The following is a 17,601-nucleotide window of genomic DNA, read 5'->3' on the forward strand; positions in this document are numbered from 1 at the left end:
AGTTAGGAAAAGAAGAAGTCAAATTGTCCCTGTTTGCAGATGACATGATTGTATATTTAGAAAACCCCATTGTCTCAGCCCCAAATCTCCTTAAGCTGATAAGCAACTTCAGCAAAGTCTCAGGATACAAAATTAATGTGCAAAAATCACAAGCATTCTTATACACCGGTAACAGACAAACAGAGAGCCAAATCAGGAATGAACTTCCATTCACAATTGCTTCAAAGAGAATAAAATACCTAGGAATCCAACTTACAAGGGATGTAAAGCACCCCTTCAAGGAGAACTACAAACCACTGCTCAGTGAAATAAAAGAGGACACAAACAAATGGAAGAACACACCATGCTCATGGATAGGAAGAATCAATATCGTGAAATGGCCATACTGCCCAAGGTTATTTATAGATTCAATGCCATCCCCATCAAGCTACCAATGACTTTCTTCACAGATTTGGAAAAAAACTACTTTAAAGTTCATATGGAACCAAAAAAGAGCCCACATTGCCAAGACAATCCTAAGTCAAAAGGACAAAGCTGGAGGCGTCACGCTACCTGACTTCAAACTATACTACAAGGCTACAGTAACCAAAACAGCATGGTACTGGTACCAAAACAGAGATACAGACCAATGGAACAGAACAGAGTCCTCAGAAATAATACCACACATCTACAGCCATCTGATCTTTGACAAACCTGAGAGAAACAAGAAATGGGGAAAGGATTCCCTATTTAATAAATGGTGCTGGGAAAATTGGCTAGCCGTAAGTAGAAAGCTGAAACTGGATCCCTTCCTTACTCCTTATACGAAGATTAATTCAAGGTGGATTAGAGACTTAAATGTTAGACCTAATACCATAAAAACCCTAGAAGAAAATCTAGGTAGTACCATTCAGGACATAGGCATGGGCAAGGACTTCATGTCTAAAACACCAAAAGCAACGGCAGCAAAAGCCAAAATTGACAAATGGGATCTAATTAAACTAAAGAGCTTCTGCACAGCAGAAGAAACTACCACCAGAGTGAACAGGAAACCTACAGAATGGGAGAAAATTTTTGCAATCTACTCATCTGACAAAGGGCTAATATCCAGAATCTACAAAGAACTCAAACAAATATACAAGAAAAAAACAAACAACCCCATCAAAAAGTGGGCAAAGGATATGAACAGACATTTCTCAAAAGAAGACATTCATACAGCCAACAGACACATGAAAAAATGCTCATCATCACTGGCCATCAGAGAAATGCAAATCAAAACCACAATGAGATACCATCTCACACCAGTTAGAATGGCAATCATTAAAAAGTCAGGAAACAACAGGTGTTGGAGAGGATGTGGAGAAATAGGAACACTTCTACACTGTTGGTGGGATTGTAAAGTAGTTCAACCATTATGGAAAACAGTATGGCAATTCCTCAAGGATCTAGAACTAGATGTACCATATGACCCAGCCATCCTACTACTGGGTATATAACCAAAGGATTATAAATCATGCTGCTATAAAGACACATGCACACGTATGTTTATTGAGGCACTATTCACAATAGCAAAGACTTGGAATCAACCCAAATGTCCATCTGTGACAGACTGGATTAAGAAAATGTGGCACATATACACCATGGAATACTATGCAGCCATAAAAAAGGATGAGTTTGCGTCCTTTGTAGGGACATGGATGCAGCTGGAAACCATCATTCTTAGCAAACTATCACAAGAAGAGAAAACCAAACACTGCATGTTCTCACTCGTAGGTGGGAACTGAACAATGAGATCACTTGGACTCGGGAAGGGGAACATCACACACTGGGGCCTATCATGGGGAGGGGGGGGAGGGGGGAGGGATTGCATTCGGAGTTATACATGATATAAATGATGAATTGATGGGTGCTGACGAGTTGATGGGTGCAGCACACCAACATGGCACAAGTATACATGTGTAACAAACCTGCACGTTATGCACATGTACCCTAGAACTTAAAGTATAATAATAATAAAAAAAGAATATTTGACTTTCTAAAACTACTTGCAGTTTTTTAATTAAAAATAAAAATAATTCTAAAACAACAGAGACAAACCAGGAAAACACTAAAACAGAAGTATGTGTGGCCATATTTGACAATATCAAATTGAAATTCAAAATGGATCAGAAAGGATAACCAATTACCATGAATATGAAACTATCATGAACCATTATGTACATAACAATGTAATAAAACTATTAAAAGTGAAAAGGTAATTTGACAAATTCTCAATTATAGAGTGAAGTTTTAACAGACCACATATTAGTTCATTCTTACACTACTAATGAAGACATACCAGAGACTGGGTAATTTATAAAGGAAAGAGGTTTAATTGACTCACAGTACTTATGGCTCAGGAGGCCTAAAGAAACTTACAATCATGGTGAAAGGGGAAGCAAACAGTCCTTCTTCACGGGGCAGCAGAATGAAGAAGTACCAAGCAAAAAGGGGGAAAAGCCCCTTATAAAATCATCAGATCTCATGAGAACTCACTCACTATCTCGAGAACAACATGAGGGTAACTGCCCCCATGGTTAAATTATCTCCCACTGGTCCCTTCCACAACATGTGAGGATTGTGGGAACTATAATTCAAGATGAGATTTGGGTGGGGACATAGCCAAACCATATCAAACCACTCTCCAAAACTGACAGATAAAATGGAACAAAAATAAATATCAAAAATAAGAAGTTTGAATAGTATGTTTTCATTTTTTAAAGTGTAGTTTAATAGTTTTGCCTCAGAGAAGTTTGTACCTATAAAGAATACATTCTTTTCAAAAACTAATGAAGCATTTACAAAAATTGATCTTTTATTAAGGTCTCAATGAAATTTTTATAAAATTTAAAACATAAAAGCCAAAATCTCTAACATGTAATCCAAAATTAGAAAATTAATATGTGGAGAGAGAAAACAGCTATCAGATTGGCAATGTTAAGCCCTTTTTAAAATAACTTTTGAGTTAACAATAAGCAAAAAGAGACATTATATCTCAATAAAGAAAAGAGAAAAAATGCATCTGAAAGAATAAAAAAGTAAATCCAAGAAAACACTGAAAAGAAAGAAAAAGAAAGGAGAAATTTGTGCTGCCAGATATTCAAATTGAACAATAACTGTACAATGAATAAAAGAGAGTGGTACTAACTAGAAACTCTAGCAATACATCCAAGCCTATATAAAGGTAGCACTTCAGTGTGGAAAGGATTAATTATTCGATAAATAGTGCTTGGATCATTGGTTAACTATTTAGAAGAAATAAAGAGTAGACCCTTACATTATATTATTTGCCAAAATAAGTAATCTTCACTTAGATTAAAATTTTAAATGTTAAAAGAAAACCACGTAAGTTGTAAATATATATAATCTAGGGGTGACTGGGACAGTCTTTCTGGCATAAAACCAAAGACAGCAATAGAAAGGAAAATATTGAAAGATTTGACAGTAGAGTTTCAAAAATATAATAAATAGAATTAAAATCAAAGTACACACTGGAAAACTATATGCAGCAGAAAAATAGTTAATAATGCTAGTATTCTAAAAGTTTATATATTTCAGGACAAAAATAACCAATATCCTTCCAAAAACTGATCAAAAGACCTAAAAAATAATTCACCAATGAAGAAACTTTTCCTCAGTAAACATTTAAAAAAATATAAACTTATTAGAAATTTAAAACATGCATAGTTAAAAAAAATACCAGTGATATGCCATTTTTTGTTTGGGAAAATGGCACTCACACATTGCTGTTACGAGTTAAAATTGGCACAACCTTTATAAATAGTGTTTTGGCAGTAGATATCAAAAGTCTTAAAAATACGTAAGTCTTTTAATCAAGATATTACACCCTAGGAAATTGTCATAGGAAAATAATAATGTGAAAAAAAATGACTGTAAGATATTTATTACAACGCTGTTAGGAAAAAATTAACAATCTAAATGTGCACCAATGGTAAATTAGTGAAATAGATGATGATGCAAATGGATTACAATGTGGCTACTCACAATAACAGCACTGAAATGTATTAGTTCACATATAAACATATGTATTGGTAAAGAAAACAAAAAGATTATGTAAGAATTTATACTCTCATTCATAATTTATACCTGTTCTGTTCTCATATGTATGCTAAATGTCCAGTACATAATAGCTCACAATAACTGTTAAGTACACAAACTATAAAAAATAATTGCATATATTATATACCTAATCCCATAGAAATAATTACAAATGTTAATTATATAATTAAGAACCTAACTATAAATTTAAATGTTATATGTAAGATAAATTTTACTCATATAGGAAGATAAGTATGCTATTTTGTTAAATAAAAAGACAAAATACAAATTATAAATATGGTGAATATGCCTAGAAAACCAGATTGGAAGAAAAGTTTGATTTCTTTGGGTAATAGAATCATCATGGACTTTATTTTTCTTCTTTCTATCTTTTTGTATTTTCCAATTTTTTGGCAATGAACTATTTGTAATGGGAAAAAAATATTTTCAACAAGTTGCATATTTTGGAATACTATGCATTTATTTTAAATTTTAGAAGAATATCAGTTATGTGAGAAAATGGCCACAGTATATTATTAAATAAAAACAATCATTTGGAATATTACATTCAATATGGTTCTGATTACGTGTGGACATACACACACAAAGGCAAGAAAACTACAAGGTTATATTAAAACCTTTTAATTTTTTTTCTAGATATTAACATCATTTTCATTTCCTTCTTAGCAATTTTCTGTATTTTCCAAATTTTCTACCAAAACAAATATATCTTTTGCAATCAAAAGAAAGGGTCACAGGAAGGGGGAGGAAGAGACATTTTCATTTTTAAAAATGGAAAATATATGAATGGGTTGAAGGTCAAGCCATCAATCCTTAACAGATTTTTCTCAGCTTTGTGGGAATTCATTCTCAATGATAAACTTATTTTTCCTTCAAGTACATATTTTCTACAACTGTTCATGCTTATGCCTCTGAACACTATTAAAATATTAATGTATTCTTCTCATGTTGTTCTCTCATGTTGCCCACTCTCTATCTGAGCAATAAATCTATACTTTTCCAACCTCTAAAAGAGCAGGGAAACTTGCCCAAGGTGACACACTGCTTGTTGGTGGAGTCAGGACAGGACTAGAACACAATAGTCCTGGCTCCCAGGCCGGGATTATTCTCTTAGGAAACAAGTTTCCAAAATCTATTAAGCAATGTTTTAATGTTTGTTCTTTACATCCTTCAAGTCAGCAACAAGGAAAGTTTTGACCACTTCTATTATGGGCCCAATTCCAAACAGCCTCCAAGGGTTCCTGCCCTGTGAAGAGAGGAACATGATCATAAAGTAAACATCAGTGTGGCCCACAATAGTGGATACCTAAGGGATGTTTAATAACTACTTTTTACTGAATTGTTATCCTGTTTCATTGATGGAGGAAAAGCCTGCAGGTGAATTCAAAACTAGGAAAATCTAGCTTTGGCTGTCACTCACAGTGTCCCTCCCTATCCATATTTGACATCCGTTAGAATCCTGGAAAGCTTCCCAGCACTATGAGGCTGATACACTTATGCAGAAACACCAACCATTCACACTTATACAAGACATATATACACTTCACACACACAGCATTCTGCCAAGGTCCCTCCTCACAAAAACAAAAACAAAAACAAAACAGATTTTAAGAATCTGTCAGATCCATAAATGGTATGTCATCTAATAACCCCCAATAAGTTCTAAAGCACATCAGATCAGCCTTTCAAATGGTAAATTTCCATGAACTTTTTGCCGTTTTTATCATTTGCCATTTAATGAAACGGCATTGCTCTCTTTTGTAAATTTTCTTAACTCTTGCATTTGAAATCTAATCCAACTTAGAACTCTTTAAACATCAAACCCAACTTCTCATTCACAGTAAACATGACGTCCAGAAAGCATCATTAGCCCCAGTTAGTAAAGAAATGCTTGCTGCTGTTTCTTCCCATCATAATAAGAAATGCTGCCCAATAGGGAATGATTAAAAAGTCCATATGCCACATGGAATCTCATGAATATACCTTTTCTGTTGCTCTAAGTATCAATCCTACCAAAAAAACTAATACTGTGACTTAATGTTCTTTTCACTTTGCCAAAAACTTCTCCCAACCACCACACACATTTTAAAAGGCAGGAAAATCTAATTAACTTCTTTGCAAACCAGTGTAGTGTTTACATCTCAGTGTGTGTATACAGGCCATTTTAATCTCCATCCAAAAGAAGGAAGAACACAAGGCCTGGGCGTCTCTCTTGCTGTGACTTCTACTGCCATATTCGCAATCATGTTACAAAAAGAAAATTAGCAATACCCTAAAATAAAGAATTCCACTGCAAGATTTTTAATCCATCATTAATTTCCTCTTTACTCATAAAACAGAATTTCACATTTTGGAGTGTAAGAGTGCTGAGCTAAATATCCTTTTATGTTGAAGAAAGCAGATTAACTTTTGAGGAAATCATCGTTTCTTGTTATAGAGACAAAATAGTAGATCAAGGAAAAAATATACTAATTGATGGCTTTCTAAATAAAGTATGATCGTTGAGTAGTACTAAATTGGTTGTCTTGTGTGTCAAATTAATCTCTTCATTATGGGGAACCAGGCTGGCTATTTTGTGCTTCAATCCATCTTTAAGAGCAGCATTTTGATTAATCAAGTTAATGATGACAGTTTTTAGCTAGTAACAAATGATACATTTATTCAGGCCCTTTTTCAGATGATCCAAGCTATTGTGAGCAAAAGAAAAAGAAATCGAAATTTGGAAGATTAGATTAGTATGCCTAGTGTAAACCCTACACTTACTCTAGCAAATGAGATCAGAAGTAAGCGTTAGTTAATGAGTAAATCTCCCAAGAAATCTCCACCATAAAAAAAATCATTATCCAACAGAGCATGCAAACTGTTAACAGATATTTTATGTTAAAGAACACATTAAAAGCTACAGATTTGGGCTAACTTAAAGTTTATAGTTTTTGAAACCAAAATGACCAAATACTTAATTTCAACTCAGCCACCCATAAAGTGACATTACTAAAATCAGAACTGTTTTTAGAACACACCTCTTGAAAATGACTGTCAATATAGAATGAAAAGGCAGCTCATTTGCCCCCCTTCATTTAAGGTGAGTAGGCAACAAATTTGGATAGTCCAATCTATCAATTTATAGCAAATGCTCTAAATACAGAGGTTGGCAAACAACAGCCCAGCCCATAGGCCAAATCTAGTCTGCCAACTGTCTTTATAAATAAAGCTTTATTGGAAGTAGTCACAATAGTTCATTTATGTATTGTCTATAGCTGCTTGCACACTACAATAACAGTCAAGTTGAGTTCTTGCAACAGAAACTACATGACCCACAGCACCTGAAATATTTACTATCTGGCCCTTTACAGAAACTCTGCTAGCCCCTGCTCTAATGTATTTGTTTTCAAATTTTTCACAGTAGAAGTCTTTCAAGCAAAATCCTACAAGAAAGCCTAGCAAAGAAGACGTTTGAAAGCAATATTTTATTAGTATACATTACTTTTGTAAAGTAAATTGTATAACAATTACCTAATATGAAGTCAATCAGTTTTGTTGAACATAGAAAAGGCAGGTTACAGTCGTAACAGTAACTTTGTTTTCTGTTCGAGGTTATTTTGTTTTTGTTTTCTGTTTTTTTTTTTTCTTTGTATTTTGTTTTGGTTGCAGAGAGTTGATTCACACAGATAAGTGATTGCAAATAGTAACAGTTTTTTAAAGCTCCCTTGCAAACTCGGGATACTCTACAATTAAAAGATAATAGAAGTCTTATTCCAAGAAACTGCACAACTTAAACCCGCAGCCCAAGTTAACACATTGCTCATCTCCAAGGTTTTAAAATTCAGTACCTAGCACATTTGTTATTTTTGCTTTGTATTGTCATTTTAAAAACAGATTAAGTTTAAAGGAATTTTCAGCTTGCTGTGAGTGTTACATATAAAGTACATAAAACTGTTCGCCAAGTTTTCTCTTCCCACTTCTAGAAAAATCTTTCCCCAAATTTCAAACATGTGATTTCAGTAAAGCTTTCATATTTCCTGATGATACCACCTTCCCAGTCACAATAATTGACTCATGCCAATCTAATCATAGCCCCATCTCAGGGTTCTTTTCCTAGGCATCAGAAAGAAGACATTTCACTTCCTCGTTGATGCTGAAATAGGGACATATGAGACCTGAAGTTTGCCAGGGGTGGTACTTTTCAGTCTTGTAAAAGAAACACATATAAAAGAAATATACTGATAGACAAAGAAAACAGAGGTAGATGGGAAGACAGTCTTAGTGGCACTGAAATCAATGCTTCCAGTTGTCCTTGAGACCTAGCTGCATCACATCCTCTCTGTGTTTTAATTACAGAAGCCAAGAAATTCCCACATTTCTTGTCTGTGGTGGTTTGAATAAGGTTTGAATTGAGTATTCTGACAAATACACACAAGCATAAATATTTTAATTGCAAATGTATGGGTAGAACTCTGTAAGAATATGTATGATAGTGGATACTTGTTATTATTTCTGGCTACTCACTATATGAACCTCTTTCCTAAATTTGGACAGTCCTCCTCCCCCTTATAAGTCTTAGTGGGAAGTAGAATCAAGTCACACTATATATGGTGAAATAATAATAATAGCTAACATTTTATATATGCACCAGGAAGCATTCTAAGCAATTTACCTAGATTAACTTATTCAATTTTCCCTCCAACCCCATGAAGTAATTGCAACTATATTTCTATTTTACAAATGAGGAAACTGAGACACAGAGAGATCAAGCAACCTGTGCAGAGCTACAACTAGTAAATAGAAGAACACAGTTGTAGGCCAAGAAATTTGGTTCCAGAGGCACTACTCTAAAACTCCTCTTCATTTTGTCTCTGAAAATCCCAGACCATTCTTTCCAAGTCCTTGCTGCCATCCAGGCTACACCAATCCAAGTACCCATCCCAGAGTTGGAGGGACCAGGAAGATCTGTATATTTGACAGTGATGGCAGGTGCAGAGGGATCACATTCCTGGGAAGCAATGATTGCAGTGCCAGGTCAACATCCAATTTCTACAGCTCAGCACTATCAGTGGCAAGCCTCAGCACCTATCACGCAGTGCCCATGACAGTGATATCCTCAGCATTATGCTGGGTATTCCCTCTCACTTGCCTCCTGGCTGCACAGTCCTCAACTTGGTTCTGAAAGCTACCCAATATCTTCTTAATATACTCTTTTCCTATTTAAATCAGCCAGCATTTTCTATTAGTTGTAATTAAGAACCTTGACTTATGAAATGTATTGCTAACAGTGGTTACTCCAGAGAAGTGGATTTGGGGAATGGTAAAATTTTTTGTTACTTTTTACATTTCTATATAGAAGGACAATGTCTGGACAGAGATGGGTTCTAGAGCAGTATGGAGAGTGACTTTGAAGAGGGCAAGACTACACACAAGAGGACCTGTGAAAAGTCAGTTGCAATAGGTCGCAACTGAGGTTCACTTTCTAGGCTTTAAATAGGGTTGTGGTAAGATAAATGGAAAGAAAGAAACAGAGTTGAGAGCATTTTGAGAGAGCATTTGGCAGAACCTGGTGCCTAAATTGACATGGGAGAGGATGTAAAGAAGGCTGTCAAGGCTGAATTCCACGTTTCTTATTTTGGTGACTGAACAATGGTGATGCCACCATCTAAAATAGAATAAAGAAGTGGGAGAAAGCTTATAAAAGAAGATAATGAATGACAGTTGCTCTTGCTGAGTTCTGAGAACCTATGAGATATCCAAACAGAAGTAGCCAACAAGCAGTTGACATTCATGGATTCCAGAGGGTCTATAGACCTAGAAATATAGACTATAGCTCATCTTTATAGATATAGCATATCAGCATTAGGTGATGATAACTGAAATCATGAAAATGAAGATCATCGGCTGGGCGCGGTGGCTCAAGCCTGTAATCCCAGCACTTTGGGAGGCCGAGACGGGCGGATCACGAGGTCAGGAGATCGAGACCATCCTGGCTAACACGGTGAAACCCCGTCTCTACTAAAAATACAAAAAACTAGCCGGGTGAGGTGGCGGCGCCTGTAGTCCCAGCTACTCGGGAGGCTGAGGCAGGAGAATGGCGTGAACCCGGGAGGCGGAGCTTGCAGTGAGCTGAGATCTGGCCACTGCACTCCAGCCTGGGGGACAGAGCGAGACTCCGTCTCAAAAAAAAAAAAAAAAAAAAAAAAAGAAAATGAAGATCATCTAGGAAGTATGAAGTGTGAAAAGAGCAGAGATAAGGAAATAATTGGATTTCAGGGAAACATGTTAAGGACAAGCAAACAAAAATTTAAAAGGTCTTATATAAGAAACAAAGAAACAGCAGTCAAAGAGGCTGACAGAGATCAATTAATGTGGAATATCCAGAATCCAAAGGTGTACAGGACCTCAAAAAAAAAAAAAAAAAGAAACTGATTGACTATATCAAATTCAACAGAAAGATCTCATAAGAAAAGGACTGAGAAATGTCTGTGGATTTTGTAATTAGAAGGTACCCACAAAGTTCATAATGAAGGCATTTCTAGGAGTGCTGATCTGGAAAGTGTCTCATTTACAAAACATATTTAAAGACCTAGAACTTAAATGCAAGTAGCAATATAATGGCATCGAGAAAAAAGTCAATAGAGCAGAAGTTCTGATTTGATTGTCCACATTACAAGTAATTAGGTTCTGATTCTGGATGAGGAAGGCAATTCTTTACATCTTTTCTGTAGGCTCAGAATCCATGGAATATGTTTCCTCACACAGCTGAAGGAATTATAAATAATCTACTCTTGAATATACACACACACACTCTCCTGTTTTTATTACATTTTAAATAAGACTTTAAAATGCTAACTTATCAGAAATACACTAGAGGAAAAAGAAACAGCATGGATGTAACCCTCTACTAATGAGGCACTAATGCATAATTATTATAATACACGTACTTCTCTCCACAGACGAATATTTATAAACACTGAAATCGTCTAGTTTGCAGTGAAGTCTTATGTACAGATTATTTTTCTCTTGTGGTTTGTCCTTTTTTCTTATTGTGGTAATGTTTAATGAATTTCACAGGCTCTGTTCATTCTCTGAAAATACTGAATGAACTTGTATACATAATAGGTGCTGCCTTCAATGAGTATGCAGAGATGAGATATTAAACACACCATCATCAGTACCAGTAGTCAGTTACCTTCATTGTAAATACTCAAGAGTTCAGCTAAAACACAATATGGTAAAAAAAGCTGGTTGAATTAAGTAATTTCAACAGATGGTACCTAGGGAGGGGATCAAGGGAAGCATATATTAAAGTAATTCAGATTAAAGACTGATAAGGTTTGAGGGAATCCATTAAATAGCACCCTTTTCTCAGCCTGAGCTCTGAGCCAACTGAGAGCTAAACAAGAGACGGAGATCAAAGTATCAGCAGTGTTACCAACAAAGACCACTCTAGGTTGAAGGACATGGTTTAAGTATGCACCAACAATCACTGGAAGTAAGTGAATTCACTCAGCCCCATCAAGTGCTGAAACGCAGTCCTTTCTGGTCATCAGGGTGATCAAGCTTTGGAGAAAAATATTCTCCAAAGACAACATTTCACATCGTGTAAATATTACTATTTGTTCATTTAATTTCTCTCTCTCTCTTTTTTTTTTTTTTTTTTTTTTTTTTTGAGACAGAGTCTCTCTCTATCACCCAGGCTGGAGTGCAGTGGTACCATCTCGACTCACTGCAACCTCCACCTCCTGAGTTCAAGTGGCTCTTCTGCCTCAGTCTCCCAAATAGCTGGGATTACAGGCGCCTACCACCATGCCCAGATAATTTTTGTTTTTTTTCATTTTTTGTTTTTTAGCAGAGATGAGGTTTCACCGTGTTGGTCATGCTGGTCTCAAACTCCTCACATTAAGTGATTTATCGGAGCAAGAGGAAAATTCCCCCCATGAAAACTAGGGGACTGAGCAGGAAATGACTCCCATTTCCCATTCCCTTAATAAATACACATGATTATTAATTGATTGTAGTAAACTTTGCTTTTTATCAACTGCAGGGTGGGTATAAACATGTTGCTATATACTTCATTTCTCTTTGTCCTATCTGCCAACATTATGATTATATCTACAGATAAGCAATGAAGACATAAACACAGACTTATTGGTAGGAACAGGGCTTTAGCCTGGAATCATAATTTCCAAAATTAAGATCTAGCTTCTGACTATGGAAAGTTAACACTGAGAAAAAGCATTACCCAAATTACATCCTGCATTGTGTAAACACCACCATCCATTCATTCAACAAGCCTTTATTGAGAGTCTACAATATTCCAAACAGTAGGTTAAGTCATGCAGATATAAATATGAACAATTTAAATAAAATTCCTGACTTCTAAGAAAGAATTCCTCCTAAAAAAATTCACTTCATCAAATAATGCTACCAAAATATTAAAAGCTCAGTATCCAAATATATAAGAGAATGTAGCATATGACAACAGTAGCTTCTCAAAACCAAGAGGGACAAGTTGGACTACAAAATAAGGGGTGTTGAGGTATCTGGACGTCCATCTGGAAAAAAGCAAACATTTAATCACACCCTACACTTTCAGTCAGATTAAATTCCAAATGGATCAAAGATCAGAAAATATACAAAAGTAAAACCCCACAATTTCTAGAAGAAAGCATGGGAAAATATTTTAGATTCTTAGAATGACGACAGTCTTTTTACATGTGACTCAAAATGTAAAAGCTGTGTTCTCACCTGGAGATTTGACTAGGGAAGGATCCACTTCCAAATTCCCTCCTGTGACTGGCAGAATTTCTGGCAGTTAGCCTCAACACCAGCAACCAAGAGAACAAGCCTCTGCTACTTCCGGTCTCTGACCTCTAGACCCTTTTTCATAGAGCCCACCTGGTTAGGTCAGACCCACCCAGGATAATCTCCCTTTTGATTAACTTTAAGTCAGCTGGTTAGGAACCTTTATTACAACTACAAAAATCCCCTCACGTCTGCCATATTCTCCTAATTAGAAGTCACAGATTCTGCCCTCATTGGAGGAGAGGGGTTTACACAAGAGCATTACTCAATGGGGATCAGGGTGTGTCTGCCATATCTCCCTAATATGTAAAGATTTCCACTCAACACTAATCATTAGACAAATGCAAATCAAAGCCACAATAAAATACCATCTTACACCAGTCAGAATGGCTATGATTAAAAAGTTAAAAAATAACAGATGCTGGTGAGGTTATGGAAAGAAGGGGATGCTTATACACTGCTAGTGGGAATGTAAATTAGTTCAGCCATTGTGGAAAGCAGTGTGGTGATTCCTCAAAGAGCTTAAAACAGAATTACCATTTAACCCAGCAATCCCATTATTGGGTATAAACCCAAAGAAGTATAAATCATTCTACCATAAAGACACAGGCATGTCTATGTTTCTTGGAGCACTATTCACAATAGGAAAGACGTGGAATCAAGCTAAATGCCCATTAATGATAGACTGGATAAAGAAAATGTGCTACATATACACCATGGAATACTACACAGCCATAAAAAAGAATGAGATCACGTCTTTCGCACCAACATGGATGGAGCTGGAGGTCATCATCCTAAGCAAACTAATGTAGGAACGGAAACCCAAATCCCACATTTCTCACTTGTAAGTGGGAACTAAACAACAACATATGGACATAACAAAGGGAACAACACACACTGGGGCCGACTGGAACGTAGAGGGTGGGAAAAGGGAGGGGATCAAAAAGCTACCTACTGGGTATTATGACTATCACTTGGAAATGAAATAATATGTACACTGAACCTCCATGATATGCCGTTTACTTATGTAACAAACCTGCACGTGTACTCTTGAACCTAAAATTAAATTTTTTTTAAAAAAAGAGAAAATTACAAATGTAATTTTAAAAACATTTAATTTTAAATGATTTTTTTAAGTTCCAAGAAATCTATGAAAAGAAAATCCAGTGGAAAAACTGGAAAAAAATGAATACTTAATTCTGGAAAAAATATACAAGTAGCTCTTAAATATATGACAAGATGTTCTATCTCATTTATACAAACAAAAAAATGCCTTTTTAAAGAATACCTATCATATTGGCAAAAATCTAGAACTGTTCATGTATTCTCTATGGGGTAACAGGTACTCTCAAATATTGCAGGCAGAGGTTTAAATGTGTCTAGCCCTTATAAAGAACAATTGGTAATTGGCAATATCTATAAATACATATCCCCCTGACCTTGAAATTCCAAACCAGAAAATTTACCCTAAAGATCTATCAGCATGTATGTGAAATTATATTGATTTCAGCAATATTTCTAAGAGCAAAATATTGGAGACAATGTAGACATAGCTATCCAACAGGAGGTGAGTTAACTATGGTCCATTTATATAGTGGAATACTGCATAATTTAAAAAAATGAGGAAACATTCCAAATACTGCTATGGAAAAATTAATGTAGAGCAGTGTATTTAATAGCTATGTTTTTCATAAAAAAAAGGAGAAAAATAAGAATATAATTTGTATTTGCTTGCAAGTGCATAAATTTTAGAATATGTGGTTCTACACCTGCAGGTGATATGTATGCATATATATATGTGAATAATAGATGATCGGTAGGTAGGTATGTAGATAGAGGATTGATAGATATAGACTATTTTACATCTCATATCTTATGGTTGCTTCTCTGCTACCATCTAGTCATGGCCAAACTTCTAGTTCCAAATTCAGTCAGAGCTAGAGTTGTATTATTCCAACATTCAACATGAAGAAATCCCTATAGGTCTGCAACAGTAAACTGGCTATGACTGAATCCCCAATTACCCAAATTCACCATGTTAATACTTTGCATGCATTTTCACCCTTTGCCTATTCTTCAAAGTTTTGTAGTAACCCAACTATTCACCTGATGAATACAAGTTATATGCCTGATACAAGAATGGAAAGGGACTTTTTACCATTACCTCCTAGTTTGCTCAACAAGTAATCTCTTAATGAATACTTCTATAGAATTTTACAGTCATAAAAAATGCTTTTCGGATGCCTGCAATTATCTAAAATAAGAAAATATGGCAACTTGAACTCACGTATTTATCGCTGTTTCCTCTTTTACTCTATTAAAATAACAAAAGAGGAATCAGAAGCTATGAATCCACAAGGACAAAGAGAACAGGAAACGAGACAAAAACGGGAGAGAGATATCTTTCTACCTCACTTTAATACGAACAAATTATAACTCATTTCACACAACAGAAAATCCTACAGCCTGAGACTGCAGAGGTAAAAATCAAGAAAATGTGACTTTATTCATGTCCCCAGAACCCTAGGAAAGCACCGGAATTCAAGAGAAGTTGGGTTGATAGTTTAGCTAAAACTTTGTTAGCCAAAGCCTGTGGGCCAGCAGCATAGGCACTCTTCAAAGTGTGTTAGAAATGCAGAATTTCAGGTCCCATCCCTGATTCCGTCCCTACCCAATCAGGCCTACACTTTAACAAGATTCCCAAGTGCTCTGTAAACCCCTGAAAATTTGAAAGGCAGTGATATAAAGAGCAGTTCAAATTCCAGAATTTCTCGCATATTCCACGGAGCCAGGCAACTGCTCCCTCAACCCTAGATAAGAGATTTTCTTGATGATGTTGAATCAAAGAGGTCCCAGATTCAGGGACCCTGGCATCGCTGAAGGCATCAGCGAAGCAACGAAGTACAGGCATTCCGCTCGTCTACAAGAATAAGGCCCACAGTGCCCTTACCCTGTTCAGCAACCCAAAGTCTAGCAACAGCCTCCCATTCCCAGGTAGAACATCTGAAATATTTCTATGGGGGAAACCTACTAGCCCAGAAGAGAAGACCTGCACATACTGACATGGGGAGAATCCCGATTAAGAGTCACTTCATCAAGACTATAATTTCAGGGATCATTCCTACAGTGCACTACCAGAGAAGTTTCTGTGAACGTGCAGAGCACCGGAAACCATGAGCAGGAGGCGCAGCATTCTCTCCTGAGCATGAGGCCGGATCTTGGTGTTGCTTTGCTGCGACTGCCATTGGCCGTTGATGATCGTTCTTCTCTGGGAGAGTAAGAGAGGACACGGTTTGAGTGGTTTCCATTAAAAAAAAAAAAGAGTCACCTCATCACCTTAGCATCCCTACAGTAAATAGAGAGTAAGGCACACAAGTCTGATTCCAATCAGAGTGAGGAGTAGTTTTTCGGGTTTTTTAATACAATGTGCCTTCTCTCAGATTAGTTTCTAGCTCAGCACCAATAATAAAAAAGCGAAATACTCCAACCCAAGCTACATGTGCAAAGATGTTCACTGAAGCATTGTTTATCATGAAAACTATATTTTAAAAATCAGAAAAAAAAAAAAAAAAAAAAAAAAAGCAGGGCGCAGTGGCTCAAGCCTGTAATCCTAGCACTTTGGGAGGCCAAGACGGGCGGATCACGAGGTCAGGAGATGAGACCATCCTGGCTAATACAGTGAAACCCCGTCTCTACTAAAAAAATACAAAAAACTAGCCAGGCGAGCTGGCGGGCGCCTGTAGTCCCAGCTACTCGGGAGGCTGAGGCAGGAGAATGGCGTAAACCGGTGAGGCGGAGCTTGTAGTGAGCAGAGATCGGGCCACTACACTCCAGCCTGGGCGACAGAGCGAGACTCCGTCTCAAAAAAAAAAAAAAAATCCGGTTTAAGAAAACTAGGTCCCTGTGTGAAATGCAATACTACAAAACCATTAAAAAGAATGAAGTAGGCCGGCGCGGTGGCTCAAGCCTGTAATCCCAGCACTTGGGAGGCTGAGACGGGCGGATCACAAGGTCAGGAGATCGAGATCATCCTGGCTAACCTGGTGAAACCTCGTCTCTACTAAAAAAATACAAAAAACTAGCCAGGCGAGCTGGCGGGCGCCTGTAGTCCCAGCTACTCGGGAGGCTGAGGCAGGAGAATGGCGTAAACCGGTGAGGCGGAGCTTGTAGTGAGCAGAGATCGGGCCACTACACTCCAGCCTGGGCGACAGAGCGAGACTCTGTCTCAAAAAAAAAAAAAAAATCCGGTTTAAGAAAACTAGGTCCCTGTGTGAAATGCAATACTACAAAACCATTAAAAAGAATGAAGTAGGCCGGGCGCGGTGGCTCAAGCCTGTAATCCCAGCACTTTGGGAGGCTGAGACGGGCGGATCACAAGGTCAGGAGATCGAGATCATCCTGGCTAACCTGGTGAAACCTCGTCTCTACTAAAAAAATACAAAAAACTAGCCGGGCGAGGTGGCGGGCGCCTGTAGTCCCAGCTACTCGGGAGGCTGAGGCAGGAGAATGGCGTAAACCCAGGAGGCGGAGCTTGCAGTGAGCTGAGATCCGGCCACTGCACTCCAGCCTGGGCGACAGAGCGAGACTCCGTCTCAAAAAAAAAAAAAAAAAAAAGAATGAAGTAGATCTATATGTGTTCATATGGCATAATCTTCAGGGTTTGCTGAAAAGTGAAAAAAATAAGGTACAGAAGATAAATATGACAGACTA

The 17,601-nt window shown here is 37.0% G+C and overlaps 1 pseudogene; it reads left to right on the top strand.

The window, feature by feature from the left end:
• Window positions 1–15,987: 15,987 nt before the first annotated feature.
• Window positions 15,988–16,193, top strand: LOC117094120 (annotated as a pseudogene).
• Window positions 16,194–17,601: the final 1,408 nt, after the last annotated feature.

The sequence above is a fragment of the Trachypithecus francoisi genome, unplaced genomic scaffold (assembly GCF_009764315.1).
Source record: "Trachypithecus francoisi isolate TF-2019V2 unplaced genomic scaffold, Tfra_2.0 Lachesis_group12, whole genome shotgun sequence".
Taxonomy (NCBI): Eukaryota; Metazoa; Chordata; class Mammalia; order Primates; family Cercopithecidae; genus Trachypithecus; species Trachypithecus francoisi.